This window comes from Oncorhynchus mykiss, chromosome 14 (genome assembly GCF_057628025.1).
Source record: "Oncorhynchus mykiss isolate SJ-2025 chromosome 14, ASM5762802v1, whole genome shotgun sequence".
Classification (NCBI taxonomy): Eukaryota; Metazoa; Chordata; class Actinopteri; order Salmoniformes; family Salmonidae; genus Oncorhynchus; species Oncorhynchus mykiss.
The window spans coordinates 25,772,825-25,795,947 of record NC_143035.1 but is presented as its reverse complement, the minus strand read 5'-3'; the positions used below and the strand labels follow the sequence as shown (position 1 = coordinate 25,795,947).

At 40.6% G+C, this 23,123-nt stretch overlaps 1 long non-coding RNA gene across 1 annotated transcript in view; it reads right to left on the bottom strand.

Annotated features, from left to right (window-relative positions):
- Window positions 1-12,541, bottom strand: part of LOC149978334 (uncharacterized) — a 1,052,250-nt gene extending 1,039,709 nt beyond the window's left edge. Inside the window, exons 1-2 of the long non-coding RNA XR_016486350.1 lie at window positions 12,415-12,541; window positions 11,997-12,058 (exon numbers count right to left, since the gene is read on the bottom strand). This is a non-coding gene — a long non-coding RNA (uncharacterized LOC149978334). The remainder of the gene's footprint in view (window positions 1-11,996; window positions 12,059-12,414) is intronic.
- Between the last annotated feature and the right edge of the window lie 10,582 nt (window positions 12,542-23,123).

The window sequence follows — 23,123 nt, the reverse complement described above, 5'->3', positions numbered from 1 at the left end:
CTGACTGTATATCCTGAGTAACACAGCTTCAATGAGGCTGTTGCTGTGCAGAAACCATGCACTCTTCTGGGACCCAGTGGGCACACCTTCATAACAGTCACACAACCATAAAACAGCCTCGTTGTTTTCTGATGGACCAAATTTAAGTCAAATTGCCGTAATTGGCAGGTAGACGTGTTTATGTATACTTTGCAAATGGCAGCACACTGTTTATTTAATCATGCATAAGTTCCAGAATAACAGTGGGATAGCACCGGAACATCTGCCAACATCTGGCAGTTAAATGTTCCCAATGTATTGAGTCTATGATTTGTGGCCTATACACTGTAGCTAGGTCTGGTGTTTTGTTTGCGTCACAGTGGAGGCAGCAGTAAAACAATGTTATTGCATTTGGAAACCGTCCCTGGACCTCCTGAGTCGCCTCAAGCACTCTTTAGATAAAAGGTTCTAGCTACACTGCTGTTGCCAGGACAACCTGCTGGTTAGTGTCAAGCCAGGTCTCTCCATTCTCCATCTTTTTCTCTCTCTCATCTAATTCTTTCTGCAGTTAAGGTGAAATGTTACTCTGCCGGCAATCTGACTCTCTCTCTCATCTACTTCTCTCTGCAGTAAAGGTGAAATGTTACTCTGCCGGCAATCTGACTCTCTCTCTCTCATCTACTTCTCTCTGCAGTAAAGGTGAAATGTTACTCTACCGGCAATCTGACTCTCTCTCTCAATTCAATTTAAGGGCTTTATTGGCATGGGAAACATATGTTAACATTGCCAAAGCAAGTGAAATAGATAAAAAAACAAAAGTGAAATAAACAATAAAAATTAACAGTAAACATTAAGCTCACAGAAGTTCCAAAGAATAAAGATATTTCAAATGTCATATTATGTCTATATACAGTGTTGTAACGATGTGCAAATAGTTAATGTACAAAAGGTTAAAAAAAACATAAATATAGGTAGAATTTAGTATGGTGTTTTTTCTTCACTGGTTGTCACTGGTTGTTCTTGTGTCAGCAGGTCACAAATATTGCTGCTGTGATGGCACACTGTGGTGTTTCACCCAGTAGACATGGGAGTTTATCAAACTAGGGTTTGTTTAAAAATTATTTGTGGATCTGTGTAATCTGAGGGAAAAATGTGTCTCTAATATGGTCATACATTTGGTAGGAGGTTAGGAAGTGCAGCTCAGTTTCCACCTCATTTTGTGGGCAGTGTGGCACATAGCCTATAGCTCTTGAGAGCCAGGTCTGCCTACAGTGACCTTTCTCAATAGCAAGGCTATGCTCACTGAGTCTGTAGATAGTCACATTGTTCACAGCTTTGTGGAAGTAACGTGTGGCGCTGATGTTTATGATGAGGTATGTATAGTTTTTTGTGTGCACAAGTGCAACGATGTCTAGAAGGAATTTGTATTTGTGGTCCTGTCGACTGGACCTTTTTGGAACATCATTATTTTTTGTCTTACTGAGATTTACTTTCAGTGTCCAGGTCTGACAGAATCTGTGCAGAAAATCTAGACAGAAGAATCAGATCATCAGCAAACAGTAGGCAATTGACTTCAGATTCTAGTAGGGAGAGGCCGGGTGCTGCAGACTGTTCTAGTGCCCTCGCAAATTCGTTGATATATATTGAAGAGGGTGGGGCTTAAGCTGCATCCCTGTCTCACCCCACGGCCCTGTGGAAAGAAATGTGTGTGTTCTTTTGCCAATTTTAACCGCACAATTTGATAATGTTGTATGTTTTTCTCTCAACACCACTTTCCATCAATTTGTATTGCAGACGCTCATGCCAAATTGAGCTAGAGGCTTTTTTTGAAATCAATAAAGCAGTGGTCAGTGTAGACCTTACCGTGAAATGGTTCCTTGCAAGCCCTTAACCAACAGTACAGTTCAATAATAAAATAACAATAACGAGGCTATTTACAGGGGGTACCGGTACCGAGTCAATGTACGGAGGTACAGGTTAGTCGAGGTAATTTGTACATGTACTGTGGGTAGGGGTGAAGTGACTATGCATAGATAATAAATAGTGAATAACAGCAGTGTACAAAACAAATGGAGGGGGTGGGGGGTGTCAATGTATATAGTCCAGTGGTTATTTGATTAATTGTTTAGCAGTCTTTTGGCTTGGGGGTGGAAGCTGTTAAGGAGCCTTTTGGTCCAAGACTTGGCGCTCCCATACCACTTTCCGTGTGGTAGTAGAGAAAACAGTCTATGACTTGGGTGACTGGAGTCTCTGACAATGTTTTGGGCTTTCCTCTGACACTGCCTAGTATATAGGTCCTGGATGTCAGGAAGCTTGGCCCCAGTGATGTATTAGGCCATACGCACTACCCTCTGTAGCGCCTTATGGTCAGATGCTGAGCAGTTGCCATACAGTACCAGGCGGTGATGCAACCGGTCAGGATGCTCTTGATGGTGAGGTTGTATAACTTGAGGATCTGGGTTTTACATTGTACGCATCTTTGCAGAATTCTGCATGCAGAGTCTAAATTTTGTGTTTGTCCCATTTAGTGAATTATTTGCTGTTGAGCAGACCCCAGACCCCACAAGCATTAAGGGCAATGGGTTCTATAACTGATTCAATCATTTTTGGTCAGATCCTTTTTCGTATGTCAAATTTTATGTTCCTTTTGATGGCAGAGAAGGCCCTTCTTGCCTTGTCTCTCATATTGTTCTAGGGTGAGGCCGGGTGCCGCAGACTGTTCTAGTGCCCTCACCAATTCGTTGATCTTTATCTTCAAGAGGGTGGGGCTTTAGTTGAATCCCTGTCTCACCCCCCGACCCTGTGGAAAAAAATATGTGTGTCAAATTTGTCTCAACTTGTGTGGATTGGGGTGATCAGTCCTTGGTTCCAAATATTGGGGAAGATGTCCGGGCTAAGGATGATGTTAAAGAGTTTAAGTATAGCCAATTTAATTTGTGGTCTGTATATTTTATATTTCATTGAGGATACCATCAACCCCACAGGCCTTTTAGGATGGAGGGTTTTTTACTTTGTCCTGTAGTTCATTCAATGTAATTGGAGAATCCAGTGGGTTCTGGTAGTCTTTAATAGTGGATTCTAAGATTTGTATTTGATGATGCAAAGTGGGGCAAAAAAGTACTTATTCAGCCACCAATTGTGCAAGTTCCCCCACTTAAAAAGATGAGAGAGGCCTGTAATTTTCATCATAGGTACACTTCAACTATGACAGACAAAATGAGAAAAAAAAATCCAGAAAATCACATTTCTCTCTCTCTCTCTCTCTCTCTCTCTCTCTCTCTCTCTCTCTCTCTCTCTCTCTCTCTCTCTCTCTCTCTCTCTCCTTCTCCCTCTCAACTCACTGGCTTGTGACAAGACCAGTCTCTCTCTTTCTCTCTCTCTCTCTCTCTCTCTCTCTCTCTCTCTCTCTCTCTCTCTGTCTCTGTCTCTCTTTCTCATCTACATCTCTCTGCAGTTGAAATGAGATGTTGCTCTACTGGCAATTATGCAGAGGGGCTGAAGTACAGGATAGAACATGTTTTAATGCAGTCTCCAATTAAGTGGTGTCACCCAGTCGTGTAGCTGAAGAGCAAGGGACTCAAGTGAGGGAGAGGGAAGGAAAGAGAGAAAGAAAAAGAAAGATAGAGGGATTTGGAGTTATGGAGTTGTGGGAGCACCTACTTGTTTGCTTACTCGAGGACAACATTGTTATACTCCGATGCACAAACACTTACAAATCCTTAATAACGCAATACACTCAAAACCAGGCATATCAATCAGACACAACCCAACACAAGCACACACATACACACACAAGGCCCACACCTTCGATTCACAATTAGTATACTTTCCCCCACGCATATATCTATTTTTATTTCAGCCTTAAAGAAAATGTCACCTGGAGACACATTTTGATAAAGAGCAAGCAGTGCATCGCTCCACATAATTACGAAGGCCCCATCGATAACCATGCTAATAGACTTCTAACCGGCTATTTACATTAGAGAAGGGACCTGCTCAACATATTGACTTTCATAAAATACATTTGCACCGGGCTACATTAAAATCGATAGAGCCATTTAAGGAGCATTATCATTGAGGCGTTTGTGTGTTAAGTCTCTATCGGCTTGGGGGATGATCCTGTACCATGTGTCTGTCCTAAACCAACATGGCGCACGGTTTTCAAGGGCTTTCCTGTCTGCATCACTTGTAAGGATGCAGGAGCCAGACAGTTTACTGACTGCAGATGGCCTGTACATACTGGTGACCCAGTCCCCAGGGCAAGTGGGAGAGAAAGACAGAGGGAGAGAGAGTTACACAGCACTTTACCTCCATGCCTTCATCATGCTCCAGAGGAAACACTACTGTACTGAAGGAGAAACGGACCAGATAAAGCAAGAGCGCTGGAAAGACACACACATACACACACAGATAGACAGACACACATGAACACACACGTGCACGCGCACGCGCACGCGCACACACACACACACACACACACACACACACACACACACACACACACACACACAAACACACACACACACACACACACACACAGGACAGCGTACTGAGGCCTTGTGAGACCATCAACTGTTTTACATGAATCCTCATCTTGGCTGTCATTGAAGTGATTACAATAGCACGTGTGACAGTTATTGTTTTTGGAATGCAACAACATTCAAAGCAGCCACTGTATCATACTAGTTGCTGATTAGTGAATGAAAAGACATATCCACATAGCTGTCAAGTATTTTCATCCACTGTTATTGGCTGTTATTGACTGTTATTGGCTGTTATTGGCTGTTATTGGCTGTCATTGGCTGTTATTGACTGTTATTGGCTGTTATTGACTGTTATTGACTGTTATTGGCTGTTATTGGCTGTCTTTGACTGTTATTGACTGTTATTGGCTGTCATTGACTGTTATTGGCTGTTATTGGCTGTCATTGACTGTTATTGGCTGTTATTGGCTGTTATTGACTGTTATTGACTGTTATTGGCTGTCATTGACTGTTATTGACTGTTATTGGCTGTCATTGACTGTTATTGGCTGTTATTGGCTGTCATTGACTGTTATTGGCTGTTATTGGCTGTCATTGACTGTTATTGGCTGTCATTGACTGTTATTGACTGTTATTGGCTGTCATTGACTGTTATTGGCTGTTATTGGCTGTTATTGAATGTTATTGGCTGTTATTGACTGTTATTGGCTGTTATTGACTGTTATTGGCTGTTATTGGCTGTTATTGGCTGTTATTGACTGTCATTGACTATTATTGAATGTTATTGGCTGTTATTGACTGTTATTGGCTGTTATTGACTGTTATTGGCTGTTATTGGCTGTTATTGACTGTCATTGACTATTATTGACTGTTATTGGCGGTCATTGACTGTTATTGACTGTTATTGGCTGTTATTGAATGTTATTGGCTGTTATTGGCTGTTATTGGCTGTTATTGGCTGTCATTGACTGTTATTGACTGTTATTGACTGTTATTGGCTGTCATTGGCTGTCATTGGCTGTTATTGACTGTTATTGGCTGTTATTGACTGTTATTGACTGTTATTGGCTGTTATTGAATGTTATTGGCTGTTATTGGCTGTTATTGGCTGTTATTGGCTGTCATTGACTGTTATTGACTGTTATTGACTGTTATTGGCTGTCATTGGCTGTCATTGGCTGTTATTGGCTGTTATTGAATGTTATTGGCTGTTATTGGCTGTTATTGGCTGTTATTGGCTGTCATTGACTGTTATTGACTGTTATTGACTGTTATTGGCTGTCATTGGCTGTCATTGGCTGTTATTGACTGTTATTGGCTGTTATTGACTGTTATTGGCTGTTATTGGCTGTCATTGGCTGTTATTGACTGTTATTGACTGTTATTGACTGTTATTGGCTGTTATTGGCTGTCATTGACTGTTATTGACTGTTATTGACTGTCATTGGGGGTTATTGACTGTTATTGACTGTCATTGGGGGTTATTGACTGTTATTGGCTGTTATTGACTGTTATTGACTGTTATTGACTGTTAGTGGCTGTTATTGACTGTTATTGGCTGTTATTGACTGTTATTGGCTGGTATTGACTGTTATTGGCTGTTCTTGGCTGTTATTGACTGTTCTTGGCTGTTATTGACTGTTATTGGCTGGTATTGACTGTTATTGGCTGTTCTTGGCTGTTATTGACTGTTAGTGGCTGTTATTGATTGTTATTGGCTGTTATTGACTGTTATTGGCTGTTATTGACTGTTATTGACTGTCATTGGGGGTTATTGACTGTTCTTGGCTGTTATTGGCTGTTATTGACTGTTATTGACTGTCATTGGGGGTATTGACTGTTCTTGGCTGTTATTGACTGTTATTGACTGTCATTGGGGGTTATTGACTGTTATTGGCTGTTATTGGCTCTTATTGACTGTTATTGGCTGTTATTGACTGTTATTGGCTGTTATTGACTGTCATTGGGGGTTATTGACTGTTATTGGCTGTTATTGGCTCTTATTGACTGTTATTGGCTGTTATTGACTGTTATTGGCTGTTATTGACTGTTATTGAATGTCATTGGGGGTTATTGACTGTTCTTGGCTGCCATTGGGAGTTATTGACTGTTCTTGGCTGTCATTGGGGGTTATTGGCTGTTATTGACTGTTATTGGCTGTTATTGACTGTTATTGAATGTTATTGGGGGTTATTGACTGTTCTTGGCTGTCATTGGGGGTTATTGACTGTTCTTGGCTGTCATTGGGGGTTATTGACTGTTCTTGGCTGTCATTGGGGGTTATTGGCTGTTATTGACTGTTATTGAATGTTATTGGGGGTTATTGACTGTTATTGGCTGTTATTGACTGTTATTGAATGTTATTGGCGGTTATTGACTGTTCTTGGCTGTCATTGGGGGTTATTGACTGTTATTGGCTCTTATTGACTGTTATTGACTGTTATTGGCTGTTATTGGCTGTTATTGGCGCTTATTGACTGTTATTGGCTGTTATTGGCTGTTATTGGCTCTTATTGACTGTTATTGGCTGTTATTGACTGTTATTGAATGTTATTGGGGGTTATTGACTGTTCTTGGCTGTTATTGGCAGTTATTGACTGTTATTGTCTGTTATTGGTGACATTAGCAGACAGAGGGTGACTCATTGTTGTCAGTTGCTGGGGATGTTGGGAGGGTGCAGCTGTGACACTGCGGCGTTATCTCCCACTTCCCAAGGCTCTCTCCCACTCATTTGACACTCAATTAGCTCCCACCTGAGCTGCCTCTACCCATCATGCATCATGCATCAAGGCGATGACAGCCCACACCTGAGCCCCCCCACTTCGCTACACCCCTATACCCCAGAGCCTTCTCCCACAATCCAACAGGCTCTCTAAATATGTCAGTGGACAATACCTATTCCACCTACAACAGCATCAATGTGCAGTGCACTTACACAAATACTCGCCGAGCAGCTTGAGTATGGCCTTCCACTATAATGGGTCAAATGACCACAATGTACACTAAAAGTATTTTTCAATATAGTACAGCCAACAATGTTCTATTGGATCCATTTGCAGGTTCAGGGACCAGACCGCCTTTCACAACAACACTTATCATAAGTGAAACCTTGATATGTCTGCAGGTCACTGATTTTTTCACAGCCCAAATCGAAACATGATCGTTAGACAATAGGCCTTCAATTCTAGCCTTTGAAAACCTTGTAAGTACAGGTCGTTCAACTGACATCCTCTCGAAGTGGCACAAACAATGCTCGGACTCAGTCTTTACATTTTTTAATAGGCAATTATAAGTCTTATGAAAAAAGTGCAAGGGTGTGATTATTGGAGGCAATTCATTAAATTATCTAATATACACCTTTTTGCTATGGCCTTTGCAGACAAACTGCATATTAATAGCCTAGTTAAAAGGTGATAGGAAGTCCAGTCAGAAATCTAATTTTATGTTCAGATGTCACTCTCCGCTGAATAACATATGTGAGTAATTATTTTGAATAGCCCTGTGGTAAGAGATAAGAGGTGTGACGATGGCTCTGTCTCCTCTTTCTGGCTGCGTTCATAATCTATCGGACAATGCCATTTGGATTGACTGGGGTTCGAACCTGAGTCCCATGACTTCACATTAGCCCACTTAGCTAAAGCCTATGGGCATTAACTTGGGGAGGGAACAACATTTTTCAGGTCTCAGACAAGGTTACTCATCACACGAGCACAGTTCCAAACCACCTCTGTGACACCACTTTAAATTCTGTCTCTGATGTGGTAGAAAGGTAAGCTCTCAGACAGTCCTTTGTAGTCTACAAGTGTGAGTGAAATGTGAGTTGAAAGTCAGAAATATGAACTGGCTCTGCCCCTCCAGTCTGCTTTAACTGGGCATCCATCTTGGTCTTCCTTCTGTGAGTGAAATGTGGGTTGAAAGTCAGAAATATGAAATGGCTCCAGACCTGGGCAGAACATAGTTGTATTTTGTAGTTTATTTGAAGATATCAACTTTTAAAATACTCAAGGTAGACAAATATAGTATATAATAGCGTTTCAACTAAAAGGCAACTTTGATATTCAAATACAGGTCTCATAAAAAGAAATACTAGTTTAAAGTATTTTCAATGCCTCTATTTTGAATATGCAAGTTATTTGAAAAAATATATCTTTATGTCATGGCTGCCAAATATTTTATGAAGAACCAAAAACTACAACAGTTAGTTAAGTTAGTCTAAATGCATGCCCGTTAGCACATGGTTTGGTGGGCTCTCAGATATGAATCTTAATATAGCCTGTAGATATAATTCAATACACCAGAGATATTAGAATAAACCCCTTTTGCAGCTTCAAAATGACTAACAAATGATTTTGATAATGAGTGACAAAAGGTAATGCAGTAACATCCAGTTCTTATACATGTGTAGCAACTTAGTGATTATTACAATAGCAACATTGTTGTTACATAGGACGTTGATTTATAGTTGCATAATAATGGAGTTATTCCAGTAGAATAAGAAACAGTCACTCTTGTGTACAGTAGCTACAAAAACTCTAAGCTCATTGCTATGCAATTAAAATGAAATTACCAATGTATTATATAACAACATGCGACTAAAATGTTGCTCCAAACGTAACTACAGTTTTATTACACAGGAACAAAAACATTTTAATGTTGTGTTACTGAGAATGCTAACAGTAACAACATATGTCTATTAACTGTAGAAAGGAAACTAAATATCCCAAAACTGCCTTGAATTAACTACAGCCAAGGTAGGTGGAAAATCATGTTAGTTTGTATTCTGAGTAAACTATCCCTTTAAAGATGTTATAGGGTGTGTTTGAAACAAGAACACTTGCCCTCAGATGGACAAAGAGGTTCAAAGTTGTTTTTGCCAAGCATCCAGCTTGCTGTTTGCAATGTTTGATACAAATCTAATATCCAGCTAATTCCTAAATTGTCACATTTTTTACATCAAATATAACTTCCACCTAACATATCTCTCCAATTACCACAGGTAAAATGCATATAATTCATGTTTTTTATATTTCAAGAACTTTTGAAAAGGTTTGCGGGAAAAAAAGAGCCTTATTACGCTTCAAAATCATGACTGAATTTCTCTTTTCATGTCCACCTCTATCTTACTTTCACTGTGTCTCTGTCTACCAGACTCTTCTGCCCCCCACCCTCCCCTCCCCCACACCCTATCGCTTTCACTGTCTCTCTGTCTACCAGACTCTTCTGCCCCCCACCCTCCCCTCCCCCACACCCTATCGCTTTCACTGTGTCTCTGTCTACCAGACTCTTCTGCCCCCCACCCTTCCATCCCCCACGCCCTATCTCTTTCACTGTCTCTCTGTCTACCAGACTCTTCTGCCCCCCACCCTCCCCACCCCCACGCCCTATCGCTTTCACTGTGTCTCTGTCTACCAGACTCTTCTGCCCCCCACCCTCCCCTCCCCCACGCCCTATCTTACTTTCACTGTGTCTCTGTCTACCAGACTCTTCTGCCCCCCACCCTACCATCCCCCACGCCCTATCGCTTTCACTGTCTCTCTGTCTACCAGACTCTTCTGCCCCCCACCCTCCCCTCCCCCACGCCTATCGCTCTGTTTGGGGCTGCGGCTGGGCTTGCCGGCTCTGTTCCTCTGCGCAGTGCAAGGTATCGCCTCTTCCGTTTGATTAAATAAGACCTACAGCTAGGAGACAGGGCTCTGTGGATCCAGGTGCGAAATGATTAACCTTTCTGTCGGAAGGATGTCTATTTCTCCACAGGGCCGATGCACAGGGCCAGAGCTCCAGCCCACTCCAAGATGGACGCCCAGTTAAAGTACCTACTTTCCCACGGGAACAAATAGTTACTTTGGAAGTGACTACAACAATTTGAATACAGATCCCCAAAATGTCTGCTTTTTAAAACTATTTGAATAAAGTTCCCAAAACAATACTACTTTTTAAAACTATTTGAATACAGATCTCAGGAAGTGACATCTTTTCAGAAACTATTGGATTGGCTGCCGCTGTATCACGAGATTGGGAGTCCCAATGCTGGGCACACAATTGGCCCAGCATCATTCAGGTTTGGTAGGTCATCATTGTAAATACGATTTTGTTCTTGACTTGCCTAGCTAAATAAAGTTAATATATATATATATATATATATATATATATATATATATATCTACATATATATATATATTACCTTTATTTAACTAGGCAAGTATATATATATACAGTGCCTTGCGAAAGTATTCGGCCCACTTGAACTTTGCGACCTTTTGCCACATTTCAGGCTTCAAACATAAAGATATAAAACTGTATTTTTTTGTGAAGAATCAACAACAAGTGGGACACAATCATGAAGTGGAACGACATTTATTGGATATTTCAAACTTTTTTAACAAATCAAAAACTGAAAAATTGGGCGTGCAAAATTATTCAGCCCCTTTACTTTCAGTGCAGCAAACTCTCTCCAGAAGTTCAGTGAGGATATCTGAACGATCCAATGTTGACCTAAATGACTAATCATGATAAATACAATCCACCTGTGTGTAATCAAGTCTCCGTATAAATGCACCTGCACTGTGATAGTCTCAGAGGTCCGTTAAAAGCGCAGAGAGCATCATGAAGAACAAGGAACACACCAGGCAGGTCCGAGATACTGTTGTGAAGAAGTTTAAAGACGGATTTGGATACAAAAAGATTTCCCAAGCTTTAAACATCCCAAGGAGCACTGTGCAAGCGATAATATTGAAATGGAAGGAGTATCAGACCACTGCAAATCTACCAAGACCTGGCCGTCCCTCTAAACTTTCAGCTCATACAAGGAGAAGACTGATCAGAGATGCAGCCAAGAGGCCCATGATCACTCTGGATGAACTGCAGAGATCTACAGCTGAGGTGGGAGACTCTGTCCATAGGACAACAATCAGTTGTATATTGCACAAATCTGGCCTTTATGGAAGAGTGTCAAGAAGAATGCCATTTCTTAAAGACATCCATAAAAAGTGTCGTTTAAAGTTTGCCACAAGCCACCTGGGAGACACACCAAACATGTGGAAGAAGGTGCTCTGGTCAGATGAAACCAAAATTGAACTTTTTGGCAACAATGCAAAACGTTATGTTTGGCGTAAAAGCAACACAGCTCATCACTCTGAACACACCATCCCCACTGTCAAACATGGTGGTGGAAGGATCATGGTTTGGGCCTGCTTTTCTTCAGCAGGGACAGGGAAGATGGTTAACCTTTCTGATCTCCCCATCCCGGATCCGGGATCGTGAATACAGACTCAAGCTCATTACCATAACGCAACGTTAACTATTCATGAAAATCGCAAATTAAATTAAATAAATATGCTAGCTCTCAAGCTTAGCCTTTTGTTAACAACACTGTCATCTCAGATTTTCAAAATATGCTTCTCAACCATTGCAAAACAAGCATTTGTGTAACAGTATTGATGGCTAACGTAGCATTTAGCGTAGCATTTAGCATTAGCATTCAGCTGGCAACATTTACACAAAAAAACAGAAAAGCATTCAAATAAAATCATTTACCTTTGAAGAACTTCAGATGTTTTCAATGAGGAGACTCTCAGATAGCAAATGTTCAGTTTTTCCTTAAAGATTATTTGTTTAGGACAAATCGCTCCGTTTTCTGCGTCACGTTTAGCTATGAAAAAACCCCTGTATCCAGGATTGTGTAAATCTATCAGCAAGCTCATTAGCATAACACAACGTTAACTATTCATGAAAATCGCAAATGAAATGAAATAAATATGCCATCTCTCAAGCTTAGCCTTTTTTAAACAACACTGTCATCTCAGATTTTCAAAATATGCTTCTCAACCATAGGCAAACAATTATTTGTGTAAAAGTAGCTAGCTAGCGTCGCATTTAGTGTTAGCATTAGCGTTAGCATCCAGCACGCAACATTTCAACAAAAACATAAAAGCCTTCAAATAAAATCATTTACCTTTGAAGAACTTCAGATGTTTTCAATGAGGAGACTGTCAGTTAAATAGCAGATGCTCAGTTTTTCCAAAAAGATTCTTTGTGTATTAGAAATAGCTCCGTTTTGTACATCACATTTGGCTACCAAAAAAAAAACGAAAATTCAGTCCTCAAAACGCAAACTTTTTTCCAAATTAACTCCATAATATCGACTGAAAACATGGCAAACATTGTTTAGAATCAATCCTCAAGGTGTTTTTCACATATCTCTTCGATGATATATCGTTCGTGGAAGCATGGTTTACCCTCTCAATCAAATGGAAAAATACTTGCACATGGCTTTGCGCACCAGTTTCGACGCAGGACACCAGGCGGACACTTGGAAAATGTAGTCTCTTATGGTCAATCTTCCAATGATATGCCTACAAATACGTCACAATGCTGCCGACATCTTGGGGAAACGGCAGAAGGTCTAAGCTTATTCCTGTCGCATTCACAGCCATATAAGGAGACATTAGAAAACAGAGCTTCAGAAATTCTGCTCATTTCCTGTTTAACGTATCATCTTGGTTTCGCCTGTAGAATGAGTTCTGGGGCACTTACAGACAAAATCTTTGCAGATTCTGAAACTTCAGAGTGTTTTCTTTCCAAAACTGTCAAGAATATGCATAGTCGAGCATATTTTCGTGACAAAATATCGCGCTTAAAACGGGAACGTTTTTTATCCAAAAATGAAATAGCGCCCCTAGAGATGCAACTGGTTAAAATTGATGGGAAGATGGATGGAGCCAAATACAGGACCATTCTGGAAGAAAACCTGATGGAGTCTGCAAAAGACCTGAGACTGGGACGGAGATTTGTCTTCCAACAAGACAATGATCCAAAACATAAAGCAAAATCTACAATGGAATGGTTCAAAAAGAAACATATCCAGGTGTTAGAATGGCCAAGTCAAAGTCCAGACCTGAATCCAATCGAGAATCCGTGGAAAGAACTGAAAACTGCTGTTCACAAATGCTCTCCATCCAACCTCACTGAGCTCGAGCTGTTTTGCAAGGAGGAATGGGAAAAAATGTCAGTCTCTCGATGTGCAAAACTGATAGAGACATACCCCAAGCGACTTACAGCTGTAATCGCAGCAAAAGGTGGCGCTACAAAGTATTAACTTAAGGGGGCTGAATAATTTTGCACGCCCAATTTTTCAGTTTTTGATTTGTTAAAAAAGTTTGAAATATCCAATAAATGTCGTTCCACTTCATGATTGTGTCCCACTTGTTGTTGATTCTTCACAAAAAAATACAGTTTTATATCTTTATGTTTTAAGCTTGAAATGTGGCAAAAGGTCGCAAAGTTCAGGGGCCGAATACTTTCGCAAGGCACTGTACATTGGCATAAATGTTTTTGAAGACGTATGGATCATCCTGATTTGGACCATATTCAGGGGTGTCAAAGTCAAATGGACGGAGGGCCAAATAAAAAAATCAGCTACAAGACGAGGGCCGGACTGTTCGAATGTTCATTGAAAAAATTTTAAATGACGCATATAGTCTAGTGAACCTAATTGAACCTACTGAAAACCTAACAAATATATTACAATATGATCAGATAAATAAAGCAATATTTTCTTATGGCTCTGTCAGTAATCTTTAATTTTCAACAGACACAAAAGACAAATTTCCTTTATATAAATATCCCCATAACATGAACATTAAATGAAAGAAACCGGTATTCAAGGCACCATCAGTAGACTATATTTTCTATTTTAGCAAAAGTGGGCTAAATTTACTTCAAAGAAAAAACAATAATAGCAATTTTCTATCATCCACTCAACTGAAATATTTTTAAAATATAATTGGATTGAAATACAAAAAAATAAAGTGCAAAAATCTATTAATCAAAAACAACACTTTGTTTAAGGAGAAGTAACATGCAGTGAAAACAAATATTAAATTTTAACTTTTAAACTTGAACTGAGTAAAAACTCTAAATATGTGATTGCACAGTAATGTTCACTTGTTTGAGGTTGAGGGTGATACTTGGTGGTGTCCCATCTTTTCCACAAGTTCATCAATGTTCGGGGTAAGGCTCTGAGCTGAAGAAATCCTCAGAATTGAGTGGAGGTGTTCAGCAGTAAGTCGACTTCTGTGTGATGTTTTGTTCAGGTTCATCAAAGAAAACAGTTGTTCACACAGGTATGTGCTGCCAAACATAGACAACGTTTGAGCAGCCTGGATGCGCAGCTGGGGCATTGTGCCGGGGAGGAAACGGGCGAACTCCGCAGCACCCACTGCCGCATATTTTGCCCTCAGTGCATCATTGCATTGGAGGTCAATCAACTCCATTTGGAGGTTTGGTGGTGAGCTTTCCACGTCAACAGCAAATGGGTTACCGAGCAGTTCCAACCTGCTTTTTTGTGCTTCAAAGTCAGCAAATCGGCGTCGAAAGTCAGCGGCAAGCATACCTATTTTATCAGCCAACTGTGTGCTCGGGAACGCACTGGTAGAGAGCTTCTCTTTCATGGTCTGGCAGCTGGGAAAGTGGCTCAAATTTTCTTTCCGCATCTGCGTCTCCCACAGAGTCAGTTTGGTTTTAAATGCCTTCACTGTACTGTACATATCAGAGATGATACGATCCCGACCCTGCAGCTGCAAGTTTATTGCATTCAGATGACTCGTAATGTCACACAGAAAAGCCATTTCACACAGAAACATTTCGTCTCGGAGTTGTGTTGTGTCTTTCCCTTTGCTGTCCAAGAACAGACAAATCTCCTCACGAAGCTCGAAACATCTTTGAAGCACCTTTCCCTGGCTTAGCCATCGCACCTCTGTGTGATAAGGCAAATCACCATGCTCCGTTTCTAACTCCGTCAGAAATGCCTTGAACTGGCGGTGATTCAAACCTTTGGCTCTGATAAAGTTAACTGTGCGCGTGATGATGCTCATTACATGCTCCATTTTCAAGGCTTTACCGCACAACGCTTCCTGGTGTATGATACAATGATAAGCTGTCAGCTCACCTGTCGCGTTTTCCTCTTGCATCTTTTCCCGTATCTTCGCCACCAGTCCGCTCCTGTGTCCACACATCGCAGGTGCTCCGTCGGTTGTCAAACCCACAAGTTTTTCCCAAGGCAGCTCCATCTCATTTACACATCTTGACACCTCTTCATACAAATCATGCCCCGTAGTTGTGCCATGCATAGGACGTAAAGCCAAAAACTCCTCTGTCACGCTTAGGTTGGAGTCCACTCCGCGGATGAAAATTGACAACTGGGCAATGTCAGAAATGTCGGTGCTCTCATCCACAGCCAAGGAATATGCAATAAAATCTTTTCCCTTTTTCACAAGCTGCTCTTTTAGATTGATGGACAACTGGTCTACTCTCTCGGCAATGGTGTTTCTGCTCAGACTCACATTTAAAAAGAGTTGCCTTTTTTCTGGGCAAACTTCGTCACAAACTTTAATCATGCAGTTTTTGATGAAATCCCCCTCCGTAAATGGCCGGGCTGATTTAGCGATCTCTTCTGCCAAAATAAAACTGGCCTTGACAGCAGCCTGGCCTTGTGATTTGGCTTTTTTGAACAGAGCCTGTCGAGATTTGAGGCCTCGTTTTAATTCCTCTGCCTTTTGTAGCCTTTGTTCCATGTCCATATTCTTGTTTTTGTCCGCGTGTTTCGTTTCATAATGTCGTCTCAGATTATACTCTTTCAGTACCGCCACACTTTCTCCACACAGAAGACACACAGGTTTTCCAGCTACCTTCGTGAACATATACTCCGACTCCCACCTTGTTTGAAACCCCCGGTTCTCAGTATCCACCTTCCGTTTTGCCATTTTTGATGGGTATCTGAAAGTTAATTTTACTGTGATGCTGACGACTGCTGTGCCAATAAATATTGAAATGAAGCAGCCTACTGCTCGGTGCGTCACCTTTGCATTGTGGGAAATGTAGTATTGGTGCGTGTAAAAGATCTGCGGGCTGCCGGCTTGCTGCGGGCCGGTTCTAATAATAAATCAAGATCATCCCAGGGGCCGTAAAAAACCTTCTTGCGGGCCGGATGTGGCCCGCGGGCCTTGACTCTGACATATGTGATATAGATTAATGATCCGAATCTCTTTTTCGTCCACTTTCATATAAAAAAAATCCACCTTCCTTGCGAATCATTCCTGACTATTTGGACTTTCAGATAAACATTTTTGTTAATTAATATCATCACACTTTTTGAGTTCCTTTTGTCCGTGACAGAAAATTATTCTCAACACCTCATTCCTTTTTCCAAGCAACTTCATCTCAGGATGTAGAGTGAGTTTCCTGTAAATAGTATATGTTAAATTCCTTTTCTTTTTGCCACGTAAAGACTGATCTTCTTTTATTATAATCTGCTAAACACTTACAATTATAACTGCCTATACTTATTTCACCCCTTACCATAATGAGATACTGTTCTCAGTCTTAATTGACCAAAATTAGTGCTTGTAAAGTTACTGCCATCAGAGGTATTATCCAAAATTAGAGCTTTCAAATGTCTGATATTTAGAATTCAATAAATAGGTTATAGCAATATGTGTTTTATTTACTTGCCTGTATGCCTGTGAGCCAATGCCACAGATGATAGAATATTGAAACAAAATATTACACATATGTGTAGTAAATCTGAGTAGGTTGATGTGTATGATATTGGATGTGATTTAGTGAGTGTGCACAATGTCTGTATCAGAGTAAGACTACAATGTGTGCTGTCCAAATAAATAATAACTCTGCTAATTTGCATGGTTGAGTGTCTATGTGTGTAACATGAAGTGAGTATAGAGTTAATATTCATGATAATAATTGTATTTCATATCGTATTACCGTCATAGTTGCATCATAATAACCTTTAGCATCATTGAAAAACACATCCCAGCATTTCCATAGCAATTGACGTTTCAAATGATCAGGAAAGAGACCTTGCATTACTCTAGAGACGGCTTCACTACAGTATAAATCTATTCCGTACAATATGTTATTCCCCAATGCCCCTATTCTGATATCTCCCCCTTGCTTGTTGTAAACATACAGTTGAAGTTGGAAGTTTACATACACATAGGTTGGAGTCATGAAAACTTGTTTTTCCACCACTCCACACATTTCTTGTTAACAAACTATAGTTTTCGCAAGTCGGTTAGGACATCTACTTTGTGCATGACACAAGTAATTTTTCCAACAATTGTTTACTGATAGATTATTCCACTTATAATTAATTGTATCACAATTCCAGGGGGTCAGAAGTTTACATACACTAAGTTGACTGTGCCTGTAAACAGCTTGGAAAATTCCAGAAAATGATGTCATGGTTTTAGGCTAATTGACATAATTTGAGTCAATTGGAGGTGTAACTGTGGATGTATTTCAAGGCCTACCTTCAAATTCAGTGCCTCTTTGCTTGACATCATGGAAAAATCTAAAGAAATCAGCCAAGACCTCAGAAAAAAATGGTAGGCCTCCACAAGTCTGGTTCATCCTTGGAAGCAATTTCCAAACACCTGAAGGTACCACGTTAATCTGCACAAACAATAGGATGGAAGTAAAAACACCATGGAAGGAGACGCGTTCTGTCTCCTGGAGATGAACGTACTTTGGTGCAAAAAGTGCAAATCAATCCCAGAACAACAGCAAAGGATCTTGTGAAGATGCTGGAGGGAACAGGTACAAAAGTATCTGTATCCACAGTAAAACGAGTCCTATATCGACATACCCTGAAAAGCCACTCAGCAAGGAAGAAGCCACTGCTCCAAAACCCCCATAAAAAAAGCAAAACTACGGTTTGCAGCTGCACATGGGGACAAAGATCATACTTTTTGGAGATATGGCCTCTGGTCTGATGAAACAAAAATAGAACTGTTTGGCCATAATGACCATTGTTATGTTTGGAGGAAAAAGGGTGACGCTTGCAAGCCGAAGAACACCATCCCAACCGTGAAGCACGGGGTTGACAGCATCATGTTGTGTGGGTGCTTTGCTGCAGGAAGGACTGGTGCACTTCATAAAATAGATGGCATCATGAGTATGGAATATTCCGTGGATATATTGAAGCAACATCTCAAGACATCAGTCAGGAAGTTAAAGCTTGGTCGCAAATGGGTCTTCCAAATAGACGATGACCCCAGGAATACTTCCAAAGTTGTGGCAAACTGGCTTAAGGACAACAAAGTCAAGGTATTGGAGTGGCCATCACAAAGCCCTGACCTCAATCCTATAGAAAATTTGTGGGCAGAACTGAAAAAGTGTGTGGGAGCAAGGAGGCCAAGGAATGGGCCACAATTCACCCAACTTATTGTGGGTAGCTTGTGGAAGGCTAACCGAAATGTTTGACCTAAGTTAAACAGTTTAAAGGCAATGCTACCAAATACTATTTGAGTGTATGTAAACTTCTGAACCACTGGGAAAGTGTTGAATGAAATAAAAGCTAAAATAAATAATTATTTCCACTATTATTCTGACATTTCACATTCTTAAAATAAAGTGGTGATCCTAACTGACCCAAGACAGGGAATTTTTATTAAGTTTAAATGTCAGGATTTGTGAAAAGGTGAGTTTAAATGTATTTGGCTAAGTTGTGTAAACTTCCCACTTTAACTGTATATACACTTGTAGACAAATACATAAAAGGATAGACAAACAAGAAACATACAATTATAAAACAGTTCTCGACAGTAGAGAGAGAGAGTGAGAGAAGAGAAGAGAAAAGAGAGAAAGAGAGAGTGAGAGAAGAGAGCGAGATCAGGTGTGTGTAAGTATGTATAAGTCCGTATGTGTAAGCGAGCATGTATTTGAGTATGTGTGTGTTCATATCCACTTCATAGTGTTCAGATATTTTTACAGTTCCCATACTTTCTTTTTTTCATAACCTGAAGTCCCTTTAGAATTTAGTACAGCCATGGTGTTATGGAATAGATTGTCTTGGAATAGCTGTCCCTCTATAAAGAGTTGGTCCACAATGAGAAAGGCACGCTTACCCTTCTCCCTCTGTTGCCTCTGTACCGGATACAGTCAGACTTTTACGCAAGTAGCATTTTAATGGGTTTCATTCACTTTTACTTGAGTCATTTTCTATTAAGGTATCTTTAATTTTACTCAAATATGACGATGGGCACTTTTTCCACCACTGAGTGTAGGGGAGTGCAGGGGAGCGTTGGGTTGGGCGGGTAGCGTAGGCTTTTCAGTAGTCTGGCTGACTGGTTTAGTTAACACTGTATACTATGTCTGCATAATATTATGGTCTTCAACACTTCTGATTTACAAGTTCTACAAATAACACATTTATGTGTCACTTATCATTGTTTAGTCACCTTTTGACAAGGGATAATAAATACATCCACACAAAATCATACAAAAGTATGCATAATATTGTCAAACCTCTACATAATTTTGTCCAAATCTGAAAAATGGCTGATGACTGATTCTCTGTGCACTATTAGTTTGGGGACAGGCAGGACATACAGGAAATAATCATATATCTCTGTGTACAAATAGTCTTTCATCATAGTAATGTCTGCCAGTAAGTGTCTTTTTCCGCCCCAGCACCCCATGTTGTATTGGTGCATTATGATAAAAGCCTCCCTCAAAGCTTGTAAACAGAGGATGGTAAATGACCACCTTACGGTGTTACATACAAACCAGTCAGGTGGAGATGAGAGGCATGGCCACATACAAGTAATCATGGAGATGTATGTGTGTGCGCGCGCGCGCATTTATGCAATTTTGCGTGTTAGCTAGAGGATGGGGGACTGCTTTCCCCTACATAAATGGTTGATCATTTATTTCTGGGCTCTGTGAGATTTACTGGCCAGGAGCACACCACGCTTCATAATGTCAGCAATTTCTGGCACCTCGATCCATTCACCATTGATTCATTATAGTCAGTGGGAGCATGACGTAACCCAGCACAGCATAAGATGCCCTCGGACTACAGAACATCTGAGTACCTGCCACACACACACGCACACACACGCACACACACACAGGCATGCACAAACATACATTCATACTCACACACACACTCAGTCATACATAAGCCCATGCACTAAGAGAGACATAGTGAGTATATCTAAATGGGATTTATTTATTTCTGACAGTTTGGTTCATATTTCTGTTTGCATGTGTGTATGCATAAGTATGCATAAATACAGTTTCCATATGTTTCTCATGAAAATACTTCAGTTCTTTTGAAAGGCATGTGAGGATGCTGTGTAAGCATGTGAGCGAGTGTGCGCATTTGATATCACACAAATTAGCTGAATGTTTTGATGGATGCATAAGTGCAGTGACTTTGTACTCCTCTCTCTCTCTCTTCTCTCTCTCAATTCAATTACATTTTCAATTTAAGGGGCTTTATTGGCATGGGAAACATATGTTTACATTGCCAAAGCAAATGGAATAGACAATAAACAAAAGAGAAATAAACAAAGGAAACATTAGCAAACATTACATTCACAAAAGTTATAAAATAAATGTTATATTATGTACAGTTTTGTAACAATGTGCAAGTAGTTGAAGTAAGAAAGGGAAAATAAATACATTTACAATGTTGTCTGTGCTCCACTGGTAGATACAATTTGGCTACATAAGCATACAAACATTTACAGGTAAACCTTCTGATCCTAACAGTTTGTTGAGGACTGATAGTGTCACCCACTTCCCTTGAAAAAGAGTTTGCCCTACAGCCAAAATCAAAATAATTTGTAAAAAAACATCAGATTTCGACAGAAATATGGCTGAGATGCAAAGAAAATTCAAGGAGAGGGGGTACAAAAATGGTCAGACTAATACTGCCATTGAGAAAATTCAAAACAACAGGAGACATTACCTTTTTCAAGGTCAGTCTCGCAAAAAAAAAAGCATTCTTGCGTTCTAACTACCCGCTATTCAAAGTACTCTGAACAAATTAAGGGAATCATTCACAAACATTGGCACATTCTAAGATCAGATGATAGTATCGGTAATGTGTTTTCGGAACCTTCCCTTGGTCGTATTCTGGCGGGACAGAAACCTCAGCGATCAAATGGTAACTCTGATTTACCACCCCAAGATATCCCTGAACAATGTGTATTTGCACCCCTACTGGATGGAAACTATAAATATAATGGCTGTGCTCAATGCAATGGCATTTAAATGGATCATTCAACATCCCCAAAAAGGGAAACAGATCCCAATCAAAGGTGTTGTCACGTGTTCCACAAAGGCAATTATTTATCTTGTAACTTGTCTTTGTGGTACAAAATGATGTGGGTGAAACAAAGCGTGAATTAAAAGTATGTATCTCGGAGCATCGTAGCACCATTAGGAGCAAAAACTCGACTTACCCAGTTGCGGCCCACTTTTTGGAAGAAAGTAGAGACGATTTCATCTCTACTTTATATTGGCATCGAACATTTCACCCTCCCTAGGAGAGGGGATGAACTCGACAATTTATTGTTGAAATGAGAGGCTGCCTGGATCTTTAATTTAAAGACCCTTGCTCCCTTCGGTCTCAACGTAGACTTTGACATAAGCCATTCTTGTGATTATTGTGATTTTGCTATTGTAAATGTTTGTACAGTAGGCTTATGTAGCCAAATTGTATCTATGATCGTACGCTATCCATTTATGTTTTTTGCATGCTATTTTAATATATGAGAATTAACCAATGACATCAGGCCCAACCCGGCCATGATTACATACACCTGTGTGTGTCGTTTGACACTATATAAATGAGTCATCCTGCGTGTTTGTCATTATACCCTGATAAAGACAGCTTGCCTGTCGAAACGTTGGACATACATATTTTTGCATCTGAGCTCCTAGAGTGTGTGGCTCTCCTTCATTTTTTAAGGCCTCTCTTAATAACCAGGCTATGCTCACTGAGAGTGTACATAGTCAAGGAATTTCTTAATTTGGGGTCAGTCACAGGGGTCAGGTATTCTGCCACTCTGTTCCCTTTCTCGCTCTCTCTCTCTCTCTCTCTCTCTCTCTCTCTCTCTCTCCCTCTCCCTCTCTCCCTCTCTCCCTCCCTCTCTCCCTCTCTCTCTCTCTCCCTCTCCCTCTCTCTCTCTCTCTCTGAATCTAGTCTTTATCTCACCATGTCTCTGTTTCTCACTCACTCTCTGTATCTCTCACTCTCTGTATCTCTCACTCTCTGTATCTCTAACTCTCTGTATCTCTGTCTCTTGCTGTATCTCTCTCTCTCTCTGTATCTCTCACTCTCTCTGTATCTCTCACTCTCTCTGTATCTCTCACTCTCTCTGTATCTCTCACTCTCTCTGCATCTCTCTCTCTCTGTGTATCTCTCTCTCTCTGCATCTCTCTCTCTCTCTCTCTGCATCTCTCTCTCCCTCTGTATCTCTCTCTCTCTTTATCTCTCTCTCTCTGCATCTCTCTCTCTTTCTCTCTTCATGTCTCTGTATTGCTCTCTCTCTCTTTTTCTCTCTAGATCTATCAGCCCCTCTCTCTCTCGCGCTCTGTATGTCTCTCTCTCTCTCTATATATATATATATTTATTTCGCTCTGTATCTCTCTGCAGAGGGATGCCGGGAAAATAATCTCTCCCTTATCGTCCAAAAAATTAAGGAACTGGACTTCAGGAGACAGCAGAGAGAGCATGTCCCCATCCACATCAATGGGGCCGCAGTTGAAATGCTCCATCCACACAGACAGTGTGTTGAAGAAGGCGCAACAGCGCCTCTTCAACCTCAGGAGGCTGAAGAAATTTGGCTTGGC